The 20,113-nt window shown below is 47.5% G+C and overlaps 1 protein-coding gene and 1 pseudogene across 1 annotated transcript in view; one reads left to right on the forward strand and one right to left on the reverse strand.

Moving 5' to 3' along the window:
• Window positions 1-813: 813 nt before the first annotated feature.
• Rpsa-ps8 (ribosomal protein SA, pseudogene 8) lies at window positions 814-1,720 on the reverse strand (annotated as a pseudogene).
• The window catches only part of LOC103689966 (MARCKS-related protein-like), a 980,777-nt gene continuing 961,477 nt past the window's right edge, over window positions 814-20,113 (forward strand). Inside the window, exon 1 of the mRNA XM_008759211.4 lies at window positions 814-1,758. The gene's annotated coding sequence lies outside the window, so the exon portion shown is untranslated. The remainder of the gene's footprint in view (window positions 1,759-20,113) is intronic.

The following is a 20,113-nucleotide window of genomic DNA, read 5'->3' on the forward strand; positions in this document are numbered from 1 at the left end:
CCTTATGGGGTCATTTTCTTGGGATTGATCTTATGGGATTGTGGGAAACACATGTATATGTATTCTATGTAGACATATATGTATTCTGTGTAGTTCATGTATATACCTTTATGACTCAGGCTGGCTTTGAGTTCCTGGCAGTGTTCCTGCTTTGGCCTTGGTCCAGGCTAGGATTACATGCAAGGCACACCTAGTGTAGTTTGTACTTTAACTTTTGTTTGTTAGAGTTCATTCCGGGATGAATCAAATTTAAAAAATACCTCTGACCTCCACGGTATGAATGAGGAGGACTTAATTCCCTTACCCTGCCTGTCAGTCCTGTCACTAGAAGTCCCTGTGTCACACACTTAATCCTCTTGCACACACAAGCTCCTGACTGGCAAGCTTTTCAGGTATAAACCACGGCCATTGGATCCCATTGGCTATAGTGCTGTTTTTTAAAAAAAAATGGATGAAAGGCTGCAGAGTCCGTGAAATGCTTGCTGTGCACGCTTGGGGACCTGAAGTCCATCTCCAGCACCTACATAAAAGCTGGGCCCGGCACACATGTATGTAATTAAAGTAATGGGTACAGAGAGAGTTGGACCCCTGGAGCTCAGTGGCCAGTCAGTCTAGCCAAATCAGTAAGTTCCAGTGAGAGACTAGGTCTCAGACAAAAATAAGGTGGGGAATGGTCAAAGCTAGTAAGCAATGACTTCTGGCTTCCACACGCGAGCTCACGCAAGTGCACGTGCACTTGGATGTGTGTGTGCACATTCAAACTTGTTCTCATCCCCCCCCCCACCCACACACCAATTACCCTAGGAAACAATGTTTCTTTCTTTTGTTTTCCCAGCTTTTAGGAACTTTATTTTCCTTCCACCTTTTTCCCCTTTGCTCAGGTGTCTGCAGAGCACCTCAGGACCACTCAGTGGCCTGTGCTGTGGGAGCTGCTGACCCGTCCTCAGTGGCTGACTGCTCACTCCAGTCTTCCATAGGGAACTGCTGGGTGGGCACAGAGGGCACACAGATTAGTCGACCACCTCAGGCTGAGCAGCAGTGAACTCAGGTGCTGGTGTGGTCCATTCACCCTAGAATCCCTCCTTGGTCACAGCCTTCTCAGCAGCAGCCTGCTCCTCCTCCTCAATCTCCTCCGGGTCTCTGTAGAAGTAAAGATCAGGCTTGACCTCCCACGGGTGCTCACGGGAGATAGTACCCCGCATGCGCAGAACTTCCCAGACCAGCATTCCCCACATCAGACCCACTGAGTGAGCTCCCTTGTTGTTGCATGGAATGGCAATGTCCACATAGCGCAGGGGAGAGTCTGTGTTACACAGAGCAATGGTGGGCAAGTTGACCTAAGAGGCCTCTGTGAGGGGCTGGTGGTCAGTCCGGGGATCGGTCACCACTAGAAGCTGTGGCTCCCTGAAGGCTGCTTGGACCTGCTGTGAAGCGGCCAGCAATGGGAGTGGCTCCTGTGGCAGCAGCAAACTTCAGCACTGAAGAACTCTTGAGCCAGTGTTCCTGGAGGAGACGACGCTGACGTCAGCAGGGTTCTCAAAGGCAACAATAGCGCGAGCGGCGAGCAACAGCTTCTCCCAGGTCCTCTTCAGGTTTTCCTTTTGTAGATGCACCGCTCCATCTGAAAGTCAAGGTTGGTGCCACCCAAGTAGGTTCCTGCAGTAAGGAATTTGAGGACATCCTCCTCCTCCATCTGCAGGACGTCAAGGGCTCCGGACATTGTGTAAGTTTCCCATTTAAGTCATGATGGGAACCATCGTACGATGGACCCGAGAAAATGTTTCAACGGGCAAGTCGTTGTCACACAAGCATGAGGACCAGAGCGTTGACCCTTAGCAACCACAGAGGAAGCTGGGTTGGCATGGCAGCAGCAGTAAGCTACCCACGGGTGGAGAATCGCTGGCGCAAACAGGCTGGGCTAGCCAGGTTGCTAATTGTGGGTTCAAGCAGGAGACATTGCCTCAATATATAAGATGAGCACAGTTCAGGAAGATACCCAACATCAACCTCAGACTTCATCATATTCACACATTCATGTGCGTGTGCAGGCACATACAAACACACATATACGTGATAAAAAATTATGAAAGCATTTATCTACTACCAGTGCCAACCCTTTGCTTCTGGATACCATGCTGGAGGCATAGCTCATTGGAAAATCTGTTCACGGCCTTTGGATATGGTCACCCAACATTCCAAATTTACATCAGAAGCCAGCACACGCACATACACACATGTCATGCATGCATATATGTTCACTCATCACAGGATTAAATCTTTGTATAATTTAGGCAAGTTCATGGTGACACTCTCTTCCCTTCCATTCCTCTCTCTCTTCTCCCTCCCCCCTCCCTTCCTCCATCCTCTCCTCTACCTTTTCTCTCCTTCCTTTCTCTTCTTTCTTCCTCCTCCTCTTCTTCCTCCTCCTCCTCATCTCTTCTTTTGAGACAGGGTTTCTCTAAGTAGACCAGGCTGGCCTTGAACTCACAGAAATCCTTCAGCCCAAGTGCTACAGTTAAAGAAGTGTATCATAGTACTCAGCCCCCCCCCCGTCTCTTTCTCTCTCTCATATTCTGTGTGTGTGTGCACGCACACATTTGAGGTTTTTCTTTTTCTTTTTTTCTTTTTTTTCCTGAGAAACCCTCTTTCTTGCCCTGGCTGTCCTGAACTCACTCTCTAGACCAGGCTGGTCTTGAACTCACAGAGATCTTCCTGTCTCTGTCTCTGGATGCTGGGATTAAAGTTGTGCATCACTACTACCCAGCTTCTTTCTTTCTTGTGCAGGGGATAAAGCCCAGAACCTCACACATGATTGGCAAGCACTCCACCATTGAGTGCTGCACCCTGCCCTCACCAGTAGATTCTAGAGGAGTACTCTCCCCCAGAAGAACATCCCTGAGCCCTCAATGATCTCTTCCAATTGAATGCTGGTGTTTTCTTTTTACTACATTTTATTTACTATGTGCGTGTGTGTATGTGTGCATGCATACACACACGTATGTGTGCACACTCGAGTGTGTATGTACATGAGCATATGTGTGTGGGGTATGCATGCACGTGCATGTATGATGTTTGTATATATGTTTGTTTGTGCATGACTATATGTTGGAGTGTGTGGGTGCATATATGTTTGTGTATATGAGTCCATGTGTAGGAGGTGTGAACTGTGTACATACATGTGTATGTGCATACATGCATTCATTCATGCATATGTGAGTGCTCGTGTGTGTGTGTGTGTCCATGTGCATACTGGTAGAGTTCAGAGGACAACTAGTTCTTTCTCTCCTTCTATGTGTGACTAATGATTGGTGGAAGGAACTTTCTCCACTGAGTCATCTTGCTGGCCCTCAAAGTTTTGGTTTTACATTAGTTTATTTTATGTGTAGAGAGGGCACGTGTGCCATGGCAGGTATGTGGAGGTCAGAGGATAACCTGTAGGAGACTATCCTCTCCTTCCTTCTTGTGAGTCCTGTGCATCAAGCTCAGGACATTAGTCTTGATATGAAGTACTTTTCTTCCTGAGCCATCTCACTGGCCCTCAGCTTTCTTTTTGAACGACAGTCTAATTCTATGGTGTCCCGTTCAAGGCCTTAACAGATCCAAACTTACACAAGTAATTTGTTTCTTTATTTTGTTTTTTGAGACAGGGTCTCATGAAGCCCACGCTGACCTCAGATTTACAGATAATGACCTTGAACTCCTGATCTTCCCTGCTTCTACCTCCCAAGTGCTGAGATTGGAGATCAAATGGCCAAATGCATTTTTAAGTTTCCATACAGATCTTTTTAAATGTATGTTGATTCCACCTATGTAAGGTATAATTTACTGTTAGATTGCAATGAAATCCACCTACCTTCAATTGATGGGCTTTGACAACTGAACAACACCCCATTTCAGGGAGAGAATGTTTCCAGCATCCCAGAAAGTTCCTTTGAGCCCTTTGTAGACAGTCTTCTCACCACCCACTTCTTAACTCCTGGGGTAACTGCTGTTTTGATTTTTATCCTCATGGATTTATGTCATAATAAATGTTTTTATATTCTTTCATTATTCTGAAGTGTGATTTGTGGATAATATAATATACCCACATGTGAGTTGCTGTTAGATCAAGATAATGTCCTTCTGTGATGAAAAAGGAATGAGAAAAGGTTAGGAGTTTGGAGGGGCAGAGGTTGTGGGACCTCACACAGACCAGGCAAGCACCATGCTACCAAGTCACGACTCCAGCACAAGAAGAATACAATGGAAGAAGAGAAATGAACACAAAATTGTTTTCTGAGTTCTATACCCATGACAGCATGACCCATGACCCATATGCACACCTGTGCACACATGCACGCACACACACACACACACACACACTGATAATAATAAATAAAAATTAAACGTTTTACATAGTGAGGGATGGAGAGATGGCTCAGTGGTTAAGAGTGCTTACTGCCCTTGCAAAGGATCCAGATTCAGTTCCCAGCACCCACACCTTGGAGCTCAAAACCCATCTAGAAGTAGACCCCTCAGTTCCAGGAGAGTTGATGTCTTTTCTAGCCTCTTTGGAGACCTGCACTCACATAGCACACACCCTAACATGCAGGCACACACACACACACATAAACAAAAATAAATACAGCTGGAGAAGTGGTTCGGTGGTTAAGAACACTTGCTGCTCTTCCCTAGGACCTAGGTTCTATCTCTAGCGCTTGAATGGTGACTTACAGCCATCTGTAACTCCAGTTTCTCGGGATACAGTGCCCTCTTCTGTCCTCCCTGCATGTACTGCATACATGAGATGCACAGGCATACATGCAAGCAAGACTCAGTCACACATATAAAAGTAAATAAATCTATATAAACAGAGGTTTTAAAAAATTATTCCTTCCCTAGCTCTTAGAATCAATCGGAAGGATTTTTAATTAAAAAAAGTCAATTAAGCTATAAGATCTAAAGGACTTCAGAAGCTGCTAGGGGCATAGTTTTCCTGGATGCTGTGAAGGCAGTCAGTCATAAAGAAACAGGAAAAGCATGGTGGCTTTGTGACTCAGGTACCAAAATAGTGAGCAATTAATAGCTCGCCTTTGTTTTACCCAGGAAATAAGTTGTTTCATTAGAAAAAGATTACTATGACATTTATGTAATGTGTGTGCATGTGTGTGTGTGTGTGTGTGTGTATAATTATATATACACATGTTGGGCATATGAGTGTACAATGGTGTATGTGTTTGTGTGTGTATATATGATGGTGTGTGTGTATGTGTACAGTTATGTATACACAGGATGGGGCATGTATGTGTATTCAACCGTGTGTGTGCTTGTGTGTGTATATATGACGGTGTGTATGTATGTGTACAATTATGTATGTACATGATGGGACATATGTGTATGTTTGTGTGTACAGTTATTTATGTACACAACAGAGCATGTGTATGTGTGTGTACCATGGTGTGATTATATGTGGGTATATGTTTGTGTGGTGTTTGTGTGTGTGTGTGTTTACACAATGTACACATGGAGGTCAGATGATAACTTGTGGGAGTTGGTTCTCTCATTCCACCATGGGGGCTAAGGGATCAAACTGAGGCCAGCGCAGGCCATCAAGCTCTGTGACAAGTATCCTCACCTGATGAGCCATCTCATCTGCCCACCTCACTGTAAATTTTTTAAATGTGTTTGAGTAAGATGGGTCGGTACTTTCTCTACACAGGGATCAGTGGGATGGGATGCGGACACTGTCAGCTACTACAATGAAATCCCTAAGGCCATGCAAAGAAAAGAGGTGTGAAAAGTCCAAACAGTTCGGTCCTCTGGTGCGGGAGCCTGCAGGTTGTACCATGATGGCAGCTACTTGTGCAAGAGAGAAATCATTTAAATACAAGAAGCCCGAAGATGAGAAGGGGCTCACAAACACCTCTCACAACACTGGGGAGTAAGCCTGCAGCCTTCCAACTCTTAGTGGGCAAACAACAGCAAACTAAGGAATCCTTTAAGAGGCTGGAGAGAGGAGAGGCAGGAGGTGGTACCCGCTCCTGGGATGGGGCTCTAAGAAATCCCCCAAACGTTGTTTTCCAGAACAGTCTGAAGAATGAGGAGTGTCCCACCCTTAAATGTTGGACTGCTGGGCTTGGGAATGGGGTCGGGGTGGAGAGATGGAGGTGGGCGATGGAGTGGGAGGGGAGAGGAAGAGGAAGAGGAAGAAGCTAAGGAAGCCTGTGGTCCCCAGTGCAGCATCCCTGTCTCAACACCAACTGCAGGTTCTGGGGGAGGATTCTACTTCCTTGCCCCAGGGCAACACGGGACATCACAGATCCTTCTGCTTTGAGGCCACTGAGGCCTGCTGCTGGCCTCTGAGACCTGAAGGCTTCATCCTGCGTGTTTGCCTTGTTCAGATAAGCTCTCTACACCCACACCTGGCCTAGGTACCACCATCCTCCAGAGACCTATGCGAAGGCCAAAAGAAACTGCCCCCTTGGTTTGGGAGGGGGAACACCTAGGAGCAGTCACCTTCAGGTGCCTGACACTCCATAGCAACCCTATAACTCAGAGGCCTTGGAGCAGCTAGGCCCCTCCACGGTTGGCTTGGGAAACCCTATTATGGACTGAACCCCACCTGGTCCAGTCAGGTTACCAGGCCAAGTCTTTGTCACACCCCTACCAGCCCAGAGCTGTTCTTCATCTGACCTACCTGGCACCCACTGGCTTCTCCTTCCATTGTGCCTGTCAGAGCCTGCTCACCCTCATCCCCAGCCTGGACCAGGGAGTTCTGCCCCATCCATCCATGAAGAACTTGGGAACATCGGCACGGGGCTACTAGCTCAGAGTCCCCAGGGCCTGTTATTTGGCTCTGAGCAAAAAAGAGAAGCTCTAGCTATGGTCCTCAAGGTCCCTCATGATCTACCCTGTCATCTCTCTGACCCAGTGGCCTCTCTACCTGCCCCATTAGTCACCAATCTTGTGACAGCCTCAAGCAATTAGTGATTCTCAACCTTAATGTCATGACCCTTTAATACAGTTTCTCCTGCTGTGGTGACTCCCCCCCTCCACCATAAAATCATTTTCGTTGTTACTTCATAGCTGCAATTTTGCTACTGTTATGAATCATAATGTAAATGTCTTATATGCAGGATACCTGATACGCAACCCCAGTGGAGGTCACGACCCACGGGTTGAGAACCACTGGCTTAAGGTATATTGTATTACCACCAGAAGGCCTTTGCTCTAGCCATCCTCAGGTGAGGAAATGCTCACCTTGGGTCTCAGTACTCTGCCTTCCTCCCCCACACTACCCTGAATCATTGCCTAAATGTTGCCTTCTGGCCGGAGGATGTAACTCATTTGATAGAGGGCTTGCCTCGCGTGCTCTGGGTTTGTTCCCTATAAACCTCGTAAGTCAGGAGTGGTGATGCACTTCCCAGATCCCAGAACAGGAGACTCGAGGACGGGAGTCTCGGCTTCCTGTTGCCGAGATTGACACCAGGACCAAAAGCAACGTGTGGAGGAGGTGCTTATTCAGCTCAGAGTCCGTCACTGAGGAAAGCCACGGCAGGGACTCTGTGCAGCCACTGGAAGGTGGGAGCCGATGGAGTAACGCAGTTTACTGGCTGGCTCTCATGGGCGCGCTCAGCTTGCCTTCTTCATGACCTAGGACCACCTGTCCAGGGGTGGATCCACCCACAGAGGGCTGGACACGATCAGTAATCAAGAAAATGCTCCCACAGACCTGCCTACAGGCTCATCTGGAAAAACAATTCTCCAACGACTCCAGTTTGTGTCAAGTTGACAAAAACTACAAACTAACCAGCACAGATCTGGGGGGTTTTTTTTGTTTGTTTGTTTGGTTGGTTTTGCTTTTTTTGTTTTTGTTTTTTGTTTTTAAAAAAGCCATCTTCTCCATTAGACCTTCCTTAACCACCGCCTTCAGTATTGCCATCTAACTGCATTTCCTCTTTTAAAGATTTATTTCAGGGCTGGAGAGATGGCTCAGTGGTTAGAGCACTGACTGCTCTCCCAGAGGTCCTGAGTTCAATTCCCAGCAACCACATGGTGGCTCACAACCATCTGTAATGAGATCTGAGGCCTTCTTCTGATGTGTCTGAGGACAGCGACAGTGTACTCATATACATAAAATAAATGATAAATAAAACTTTTTAAAAAAGATTTATTTTATTGGGTATTTCATTTGTTTGTTTGTTTGTTTTGTTTTGTTTTTTAAGGTTCATCCAGGCCTGGAGGCAATGATGCACACTTTTAATCCCAGCACTTGGTGGGAAGCAGAGGCAGGTGGATCTCTGTGAATTCAAGGCTGGTCTGGTCTACAGAGAGAGTTCCAGGACAGCCAGGGCTACATAGAGAAACCCTGACTCAAAACAAAACAAAACAAAACAAAAAAACCCATCTACTTTTATTCTAAGCATATGGTGTTTTAGCTGCACATAAGTGTACCACATGCATGCAGGTGCTGGAGAAGTCCAGAAGATGCATCAGATCCCCAGAGCTGGAGTTACAGGTGGTTGTAAGCCACCATGGGGGTGCTGGGAACCAAATCTAGGTCCTTTGCAAAAGCAACAGTGCTCTTAGTTGCTCTCAATTTTAAAATATATATATATATATATATTTTTTAAACAAAATCTCACTATGTAGCTTTGGCTGACCTACGTAGACCAGGTTGGCCTTGAACTCAGAGATCATCCCGCTTCTGCCTCCTGAGTGCTGGGATTAATCTCTTTTCTTCTAAGACAGGATCTCATTATGTATCCCAGGCTGGCTTGAAACTTGAGATCTTTTGCCCCCAATGGCCTCCTGTGACATGTAAGACAGACAGACAGACAGACAAGAGATAGACACATCCTATCAGTTCTGGTCCTCTAGAGAACCCTAACACAGGCAGGATCATAAGTTTGAAGTCAGCCTGGACTACAAATAAAATCTCCATCTAAAAACATCAGCCTGGCAACCCAAGCTTGAACCCCGGGGCCCACAAGAGGAGAGAACCAACTCTTCTTGCAGCACACATATGCCATGGCACATGAGGCACTAACCAGTCACAGCCTGCAGACACAAGCAGCATCTACAGTTGTCATCATGCTTACCTGTCAGTTACGTTATGTTCTGTAAGGTGTGTGTGTGTGTGTGTGTGTGTGTGTGTGTGTGTGTGTGTCTGTGTCTGTGCTGCTGGAATTGGAGCCTCGGACATCTTGCATGCTAGGCAGGGGCTCTACCACTGAGCCACGCCCCCAGCCCCTCAATGGGGTATTCTAGGCAGGGGCTCTACCACTGAGCCACGCCCCCAGCCCCTTACTGGGGGATTCTAGGTAAGTATCCTATAGCTGAGCCACACCCCCAGCCTCTCACTGGGAGATTTTAAGTAAGTGCCCTCAGTTGAACCGCACTCTTTCTTTTTTTTCCGGAGCTGGGGACCGAACCCAGGGCCTTGCGCTTGCTAGGCAAGCGCTCTACCACTGAGCTAAATCCCCAACCCCGAGCCGGGCTCCTATCGCATAGTTTCATTGTTACCACTGTTTCCTTTGTGTGTGTGTGTGGTGAGGGGTGGTCACCGAGTCTCCTGAGGTTTCTCTTTTCTCCACAGAGTGTCTCTTTTGGAGATAGGGAGGTTGCTGCATAGCTCAGGTTATCGTTGAACTCATCGCAATCCACTTGCCTCAGCCTGCCAAGTGCTGGAAATTACAGACATAGGTCAACACATAGGGTAATGAGGCTCTCTGTCAGTGCAAGAGATTTTCAAAGCAGGAATCAAACACTCCCGGGTCCATACGTGCAATCAGTGGATTGAGTATTGGGGAGTCAACTTCAAATAGGATTCAGTGTTATGAAAGACCTTGTGAAAAAGCCATAGCGATGCCCTACAATGACTCCCTGTCAACAGTTTGAAGCAGAGAGTGGAGGATATCCCACATCCCTTCCTCTGTTTTCTCACTGAGCATGAGCGGCTCAGGAACAGGCAACCCGGTTGCCCGTTGTAGCCAAAGCATCAGAACCCATTCTGGAGGGCCCCGTTCTAGCCAATGGGATGCATCAGAACCCATGAGGTTCCAGGCAGCGCACGGGGGCAGAAGAATGGTGGCTGTATGGCTTGGAGTGTTTCTAGTTAGCAGTCACTGAGGGAGGAAAAAGGCAAGACGGGACACCTGCTGTCCGGATGCCTGCCACACCTTCATTCCTCTGGACCTGTGGATTGATTGATGACCTCCACTGAGGGAAGGAGACAATAAGACAATGGGCAGCTGGCTTATTGGGAAATCCCGGAGCTGCAGGCCACCAGCCAGCTACAGCCCTCCGCAGAGCTGAGAGTTTTAATCACATGGCTTTAATTTATTCTATTTTTACCTATATGCATGTGTGTGGTCTATGCCACAAGTGTGAACTCAGTCCTCTTGGTCCCAGTTTTACTAATCCAGCCCTTATTTGTTTATCTTTTTTTTTTTAATGAGACGGGGGTCTCACTAGCCTGGAACCTCCTAGATCAAGCTGACCTTGAGCCTGCCTCTGTCCTCTCCAGTGCTGGGATTAAAGACATGTGTGATACCTCCCAGCAATTTTTTATTTTTAGTTGTGAGCCTAGCCTTTAACGGCTGAGCCATCTCTCCAGCTCCCAGCAATTTTTTAATCTTTTGAGACAAAGTATCATTCTACAGCCAGGCTGGCCTCAAACTTCGGTGATCCCTGCCTCAGCTTCCCACATGCTGGGATGACAGGTGTGTGCCATTGTATCCAATGGGCTTTGTTTTATTCTTCCTTATTACTTTAGGAACAGGGCTCACTATGCAGCCAAGGCTCTCTTCCAAGACACTATGTAACCTATGCCGGTCTTAAACTCACACTTCTGCCTGTCTCCCAAGGGTTTCTATTACAGACATGCTCACTATGGTCTGCTTTGATCACAGGGTGTTGGATAATGGCACTGGCCTACAGTAACAAAAACACAGGGTTTCAGCATGGGGACCAAGATTTTGGCTCCTTCTCTGTATTAGCCTGTTTTATGTTATAACAAAATCCCGGAGAGTATGTCTCATATAGAGAAAATGGGTCTGAGGCTTAGTGAGTAAATCCCAAATATGAGGACCTCAGTTCAAGTCTCCAGGACTCAGGCAAATGTAAATGTTGCGTTGCAAATCTGTAATCCCAGTGTTTTTGTGGTGAGATGGGAGGCAGAGACAGGAAATTCCCAGAAAGTTCATTGGTCAGCTAGCCTGGCGTACACAGTAGTGGGAACAACAGAGAGATCATGTGTCAAACAAGGTGGCAGGTGAGGACCAACACCCGTCATTATCTTCTGACCTCCCCATGTGTCACAGTACACATGTACACACAGTCATATATGAACACATAGACACACACACACACACACACACACACACACACACACACACACACACACACACCAGGTTTAAGGATGTAGTCAGTTGGCAGCTTGCCTGGAGTGCCCAAGGCTCTGGGTCCCATCCTCAGCACAGCATAAACCAGGTGTGGTAGCATACACTTGTAATCTCAAGGTAGGATCAAGGTCATCTCTGAATACACGGCAAGTCAAAGGACAGCCTGGGATATGCGAGACTCTGTCTCAAAGAGAAAAATTCTGTGTATGCCTCTGTGTGTGTGTGTGTGTGTGTGTGTGTGTGTGCGCGCGCGCTTGTGTGTGTGTGTATTTGTGTGTCTGTGTCTGTCTGTGTCTATGTGTGTCTGTGTGTGTCTATGTGTGTTTGTGTGTGTCTATGTGTCAGTGAGGGTCTGTGTGTGCCTGTGTGTCTGTGTGTCTGTGTGTGTTTGTGTGTGTCTATGTGTCAATGAGGGTCTGTGTGTGTCTGTATGTCTGTGTGTGTTTGTGTGTGTCTGTGTGTCAGTGTGGGTCTGTGTATGTCTGTGTGTGTCTGTGTGGGTCTATGTGTGTCTGTGTGTGTCTGTGTGGGTCTATGTGTGTCTGTGTGTGTTTGTGTGTACCTGTGTGTGTTTGTGTATCTGCGTGTGTCTGTGTGTGTCTGTGTGGGTATGTGTGTGTGCCTGTATGGGTCTATGTGTCTGTGTCTATGTGTGTCTGTGTGTGTCTGTGTGGGTCTATGTGTGTCTGTGTGTCCATGTGTGTCTGTGTGGGTCTATGAGTGTCTGGGTATGTTTATGTGTCTGTATCTATGAATACTGTCCCACCATGGTGGAGAAGGCTGGTGCGGGAGCATGAGGCAGGCCCATCCACCACATCAGTGTTGGGAAACCTGCTAAGTAAGGTCTAAGTCTACCATGTCCAGACAGTTCCCCTGAGCTCCACCAAAATGGAGGAGTCTCTTTCCCTGCAGGGCTTCCTCTTATCTGGGGAGCCCCAACCCCCACACCCTACCTGAGGAATGTCATGGCAGGTTCAACTTCCTGGTGCGCCTCTCCATGCAAATGAGGTTCCCCCCCCACCCACCCCCGAACCTTAAACCCCAGCCAATGAAACTTCACCCTAAGAAGAACCCCTTCCCACCTCCAAGGTTTTATAGTCCTTATTTACCTTGGATAAAATGGATATGCACAGCTGTCTCCTTGAATACCATGTGAGAGAGCTGCTTCATCGAATGTTGTCTAAAAGAACTGTAATATTAAAGAACTATGACACTGAGATCACAGGACACCCACCCACACCCACCCCACCCCCTATTCCCCACTCTTCCAACTCCTACCTCCCCTACCTCCCTACACCTCACCCCTCTTCCCCATCCCCCATCTCTCATCACCCCTACCACCCCCATCCCCTATCCCGTACCACCCCCACTCCTCACTTCCACAACCCCCCCCCCGCCCACCTGCCCTACACACACTCCCCCTGCCCCATGTGGACATTTCCCTCTCTCCTAGTTACAGCCAATTCCCAATCATGTAAGAATATGCAGGCTATAGCGGACCCATCTGTGAAGTCCCACACTTGGGACGTAGAAGTAAAAGGACCAGAGTTCAGGTTGTTCTTGACAACATAGGGCGTCCAAGCAAGCAAACTGGACACGTTAGCAAGCACACAAATTTTAACCCCAGCACACAGGAGGCAAGACTCCACCACAGATATCTGTGAGTTTTAAGTGAGAAGCTTTTCTCAGAACAAATAAACAAACATGTCAGAATAGGCCACAGGGATATCGCTGCTCTGGAAAAATGTGATTTTGTACATTTTAAGGTGTGTGTGTGTTGGGGGGGGAGGCGGCTCTCCAACATTCACATAGTAAATACATATAAAGATGTAACTTTTATTCTCCTGATGTAATTGTCGTCTCCTAGGCTGACTGCCTCTGTCTGCTAACCTAGGCCTAGTCCTGGAAGCTTCTAGTCTCTGTATGATCTTATCTAGGCCTAGAATGTTTTCAGCCTGAGACTCACTGCTGAATAAGACCACCCTTTCCTGTTCTTTCTGCTCTCTGGATGGCTGGTCAACTCAGCTGTTCTGCCTCAACTCCTCTGACTTAGTCAGTCTGGCATCTCTGGATCTCTGGGTGTCTCCTGGATTGCTCTGTTTGTCCTCAAACTATCTCTTGCCATCTGTTCTAATCCTCTGGCTCCTTCTGTCTTCATCTGTGTCCAGCTTGTTCTCTCTGCAACCTGCCTCTGCACGGTCCCAGTCAAACTGCCTTCTTTCTTTCTCTCTCTCTCTCTCTCTCTCTCTCTCTCTCTCTCTCTCTCTCTCTCTCTCTCTCTCTCTCTCCATCTCTGTGCTGCTCTCTTACGTAGCTTCCCTTTCCTCTCTTTCTCCTCATGAGAGCTGGGCAGATCCTGTTGGGTCAAATCTTTCTTTGAGTCCTCACTTTGTCTGCCACTCAATCAGACTCACTTTCAAACATGGGTGCTTCCTTCTACAAACGAACCTTCCCCAACCTACATTGTCTGGGATTAAAGGTATGTGCTAAGGGCTGAGCACAATGAGAAACAGATGTTTTCACTAAATAGCACAATCTTGGGGCTCACAGTAGGATCAAACATCCCACAACTGTAAATATCTCCAAAAAGTCCCAATAAATAACTCATTGATCAATGTTAATCTAATAACATAGATCTTTTCTTGAAAAGAATTATTTTTAGGATTGTCAAGACAGTCAATAAGGAGCTTGCCTCCAAAGTCTGAGTCCTAATTCTATCCTTGGAATTCACAGAGATCTAGGAGAGAAAAAACTCCCAAGGGTTGTTCTCTGAGCTCTGCAGACATGCCAGGCAGAGACCTCCACAGGAATACACTCACACACACACACAAACAAACAAGGACATTTTTAAAAGGATCCACGTTTAGGAGTCCTATATAAATGTCGTCTGTCCTTTAGGCAAATTATGGATGTCATTCATGGGTGTGAACACTGTATATTCATTTATAAAACAATATACCCAGCTGAGATATTGGCTTGCCTGGCCTGCAGGAAGCCCTGGTATGGCTCCTCAGTGCTGCATAAATGGAGCGTTGTGGCACATGAGTGGTCCTTCCACTTAGGATGTGGAGATACGAAGGTTAGGTGTTCAAGGTCGCCCTCAGCCACATTTCAAATTTGAAGCCAACCTGGGCTATGCATGAGACCCTGTATCAAAGAGTCAAATATTAAAAAAAAAAAAAAGAGAGAGGAATTAAACTTCTAATGAACTTTTTGCCATATTGTGCCTGTAAGAGTTACATAGCCTTCAACCACCCAGATGAAAGTATTTTCTGTTATAAACTTAAGTAATAATCTGGAGAGGTGGCTCAGTGGTTAGAAGTGCTTGTAGCTCCTGCAGAGAGACTGGGTTCCACAAAGGTCAGAGAGGGCATCAGACCCCCTGGAACTGGACTGATAAGTAGTTGCTGGGAGTCAAACCCAGGCCCTCTGCAAAAGAAACAAATGCTCTCAACACCTGAGCCATCTGAACCTCCTCTTCAGCCTGTGGGCTGGTTCTGTTAGGCTCCTCCCAAGTCCCAGTGACATAGCCAAGTACAGTTCTTCAGAGTTCATTCTGAGGGAGCCAATGAGTTTGTTTACTAGGCTTAGTTACAGTGCAATGGGCAAGGGTCATTGGCAAGAACATGGATGGCCCCAAAGCAGCCACACTGGAAGGCTTGCAAGTGATGTAGAATGTGACTTCCTAAGGCTGGATAGATGGATCTCCCCTATAGGTTATTTCTCGGCCAGTGAAATGAGCCAATTCAAGCCAGATTGGATTAGATTAAAGGCAGGTTCATTGGCCCCAAGGACTGAGGCCGGGAGAGTCACAGGGCAGGGGGAGGGGAGGAGCACACAGAGAGAAGAGAAAAGAGGAGAAGGAGAGAGGGAAGGGAAGAGGAGGAAGAAGGGAGGGGGAGAGGGGAAAGTGGGGGGTCTGGCTTATATAGGGAGGTGCCTCTGGGGAAAGGGCAACCCAGCACCTGGGCTGGAAAGTTCAAAGTTGGGGGCAGGGTATTCGAGGTAGGGACTAAGGGATGCCGGAAGAACATGGAGGCTAGGTCGACTGTGATATGTAAACTATGCACCTCAGTCTGGGGGAGAGGGAGGAGGACAGACCAAACATTTCCAATGTGTATCCTCTAGCCCTTCCCTCAAGATCCCAAGACCATGTGCAATTAGGGCAGAATCGCATGCACCTATACTCAACTGGATACTCAGGTGAGGGTCCCATGATGTTCCCCACCTCCTCCTTCTGTGAAAGAACACCACAGTCAGTCAACAAGCCCAGCTGCAGTGATCTTCAGCAGGCAGGACTCCCGAAGATGGCAGCCGTATGGCTGGGGACATTCTCAGCATCTGCTATGGGCTGTCAGCAACTTCAGTTCCAGGGAATCCAACAGCCTCTTCCGACCTCTGAGCACACAGCACACCTATACATAGAGGCAAAACGCTCACACCCGTCAGCGTTCTGCGGTAGCTAAGAGAGTGTGCTGCTCTTTCACAGGGTCTGAGCTTGCTTCCCAGCACCTACATCCGGAAGCTCACAATTGCCAGAAACTCCAGCTTCGGGAGTTAACACTCCTCTGGCCTCTTTGGACAACATGCACATACACAGACACATATGCACACGTCAATAATAATAATAATAATAATAATAATAATAATAAGAAGAAGAAGAAGAAGAAGAATACAGATATATTTTAAATGAATCTTTTAAAAACCCACAAATGCCAACGTTGATATTTTATATGAATCAAAGTCCAGAAACCATTTAAGTTGTTGTAATCCTAACACTTGGGATGCTGTGATAGGATTGCCTCATGTTCAAGGCCAGCTTGGGCTAAGGAGGGAGACCCTGACTCAGAGGGTGTGCGGGGAGGAAGGCCAGTGATATGGCTTAGCAGGTTAAAATGCCTGCCATGCAAGTCTGAGAGGCTGAGCTCAGTCCCTAGGTTTTCAGAATCCATGGCAGAAAGAGAGAACCAATTCCTGAAAAATGTCCTCTGGCCTTCATGAGGGAACACAGGCATGCCTGCAGTGACACCCACATGTGTATACACAAACACATACATTGTACGTGTACCTCACCTTCACACAGTACCATGATGATGATGATGATGATGTACCTCACACAGAAGAAGAAGAAAAAGAAGAAGAAGAAGAAGAAGAAGAAGAAGAAGAAGAAGAAGAAGAAGAAGAAGAAGAAGAGGAAGAGGAAGAGGAAGAGGAAGAGGAAGAGGAAGAGGAAGAGGAAGAGGAAGAGGAAGAAGAAGAAGAAGAAGAAGAAGAAGAAGAAGAAGAAGAAGAAGAAGAAGAAGAAATGTTTGAAATGGGACAGAGGCAAGGAAGGATAAACTAAAGTGTTTTCCTGAGGTCTGTGAGCTAACCTATAAAATTAGTAGAGGTGCATGGTAACCTCAACTTACACCAACTGATGCAAAGCCCTCACTGCTCACTGCACCAGGGCTTCTTATGGCCATCTGTGGTAGAAGACAGTCTTGTGTCCAAAGGCTTTATTTCCAAGGCAGACAGTGTTGAGACTGAACTGAATTAGAGGACACCCAGCAGGTGCCGGCTGAAGAATCCTATGCCGTGTGGGAGATTCGCCACACAGAGGAATCACTGAAGCCTAGACTGTGAGTATGTGGACACAGCATACCTGTTTTCTGATATCTGTTATGGGGAATCGGAAACACAAGAGGACATGGTTCCGTTGGTAGAGTGCTTGTCTCTCATGCACCAAGCACAGTAGGTGAGTTCCAGGCCAGCCAGGACTGCAGAGCAAACCTCCATTTCCAAAGACAGAAGAGCACCTCCTGCCCTGAACTGTGTCTTCCTTGCTCTGTCTTGCTTATCTCCTTAACCTTAGCTGTCTGCGCTCCTTCCCACTGTATTTGTCAGCTCCTGTGGCTTGCGGAGTATTGATTTACCATCCACCGTGGGCAGACATTGGTTTGTTCCATTTAAGCCTGTGAAAAATAAGACCGAGGCGAACGATCTAGAATCTTGATAGGCACACATGCACGGCATGTGATAGCACAACTGCAGGCCCTGCCAGGGGCAGAGCACCTGCTCAGCTGAGGTCTGGAACTGCCTGACAATGTTGCAAGCCGGCATCTCCAACCCCACTCATGCTCCAGTCAGAGGAGAGTGAGTATCTCATCTTGCCCCAGCAATAAAAACTGTTTGTTTGTTTTGACATCTGGGCGTGTGTAATAGTTTCAATTTGTGTTTTCCTGGTGATTAAGGGAGCTAATCACCCTCTCGTGTATGTTTATTGGGATTGTCAAATCAGATTTACAGGTGGCTGACAGGCTTCTGGTTTGCATCCACTTCCTTCATCAGAACCAACTGGCCAGACCAACGCGGCATTCCCCATGCTGAAACACGAACCGAATTGGTTAATTCAAGAAATGAGGACAGAGAATGGCTGCATTCCCACATGGGACGGATTTCGTGGGCACAGAAGACATCTGCTCTCTTTTGCTTACAAAAGAAAAATGTTTTTAGTTGTACGTGTGTGTGTGTGTGTGTGTGTGTGTGTGTGTGTGTGTGTGTGTGTGAGAGAGAGAGAGAGAGAGGGAGAGGGAGGGAGAGAGAGAGAGAGAGAGAGAGAGAGAGAGAGAGAATGTGTGTGTAAGAGTGTTTGTGTGATGTATACCAAATATGCAGCATTGCTTATCTTGTGGGTCCCCTAACAAGTGGAGCGGGAAACGGGAGCTGTTTTGGTCTCTGTTCCCTGCCATTGGATCCCCTTCCCTACCTGGACTGCCTGGATGGGTCTCAGTGAGAAAGGATGTGCATAGTCCTGCTGGGACTGGATGCCCCAGGGTAGGGTAGTACCCAAGGGGGGCTCCCCATATCTGAGAAGGGGTGGGGGCAGTGGGGGTGGGACTGGGAAGAGAGGAGTGAGAGGGGCTGTGTTCAGGATGTAAAATGAATAAAAATTCTACAGACAAAAAGAGTAGAGTTTGTGTGTGTGTGTGTGTGTGTGTGTGTGTGTGTGTGTGTGTGAGAGAGAGAGAGAGAGAGAGAGAGAGAGAGAGTGTGTGTGTGCGTGTGTCCACGAATGAATACCCAAAGAGGCCAGAAGAGGGCATCAGACCCTCTGGAGACAGAATTATATGCCCTTGTGAGCCCCCTGACATGAGTGCTAGGATTCATGGTCCTCTTGACCCCTGAGCCACCTATCCAGCCCTGTTTTTATTTTTATATGGAGAGAAACTGTGAACTTTGAACCCATCAACCTTTTTTTCCCAAGACAGGGTTTCTCTGTGTAGCCCTAACTATCCTGGAACTCCCTCTGTAGACTAGGCTAGCCTTGAACTCAGAGATCCACCTGCCTCTGCCTCCCGAGTGCTGGGATTAAAAGCTGGACACCCAGCTTCCATCTATCTTTTTTCTAATGTGTATTATTTTTATTATGTTTACTTGTTTAGTGTGGGGAAGTGGAGGGGTGCTATATGTCTGTGTGCACAAATGCCACAGCATACCTGTGGAGGTCATAGGACATCTGGCCGATCCCAGTGATCAGAATGAGGTCATCAGGCTTGGCTGCAAGCCCCTTTACCCACTGAGCCATCTCGCTGGCTTTCAGTACTCGTTTGTTCCCTCGGTCTTTTCATGCCTATACAGCCAACCTCCTCGGCTCAGCTCATCAGAACACTCATTCTGCCCAGCGCTGGACCTTCCAATTAAGGCCAATTAGTTGGGAATTCTGTTTTTGTTGTTGTTTGTGGCAGGGACGATGAAACCAAGGAACTCCACTAAGCTGATCCTACAGGAATAAAAGGCAGGATGTGGAGCAGGAAGGATCAGGGATGAGAAAACAAACAGGACAGAAAGCTGGGATCCGGAGGTCTGCCTGAACTGATGACTCAAGCAGCAGGGTTCTTAAGCAACACAGCCTCTTACGTACTGTTGGCAGGGGAAGGAGTGGACAGAGTCAGCAGAAAACTGTCACACAATGGAAGAAGTCAGCGCGAAGCTAATCAAACCTTGTTGCACAAGAGGAACCCAGGACGTCATAAGCACATCACAGCGGTCTTGTGGCTGATAGCCATAGCCCTTGAGAGGGGAAAAGTTAGGTTTCCAGGATCCAAAACTGCAGCTCCCACAAGGCCCCGGAACCAGACCATTACTGGCAGGCATACTCCTGGTTTCCTTCTCCATACATCAGGGCTTCAGGAAAAGCTTTGTATCAGCATGGTTCCCAACATTCCAGCATGCTAAGCAAGCTCTCTGCCACTGAGCCACGCCCCAGCCCCTCACTGGGGGTTTCTAGGCAAGGGCTGCACCACTGAGCCACCCCCCCAGCCCCTTACTGGGGGATTCTAGGCAAGGGCTGCACCACTGAGCCACACCCCCAGCCCCTCACTGGGGGATTCTAGGCAGGGGCTCTACCACTGAGCCACGCCCCCAGCTCCTCATTGGAGATTCTAGGCAGGGGCTCCACCACTGAGTCATGCGCCAGTTCTTGAAGTTAATTTTGCTATAATTTCATCTTTCTACGTCATGCATGGTCTGTTGTATTTATCTTACCTTCTAAAGATTTTGGTTTTATTTTTAATTATGTGTCTAGCCACAAGGGGAAGGAGGGAGGAGGGAGAAACAGGGGAGAGAGGGAGAGAGGGAGAGAGGGAGAGAGGGAGAGAGGGAGAGAGAGAGAGAGAGAGAGAGAGAGAGAGAGAGAGAGAGAGAGAGAGAGAAAGAAAGGAAGAAAGAAAGAAAGAAAGTAAGTAAAG

Source organism: Rattus norvegicus, chromosome 1 (genome assembly GCF_036323735.1).
Source record: "Rattus norvegicus strain BN/NHsdMcwi chromosome 1, GRCr8, whole genome shotgun sequence".
Lineage (NCBI taxonomy): Eukaryota > Metazoa > Chordata > Mammalia > Rodentia > Muridae > Rattus > Rattus norvegicus.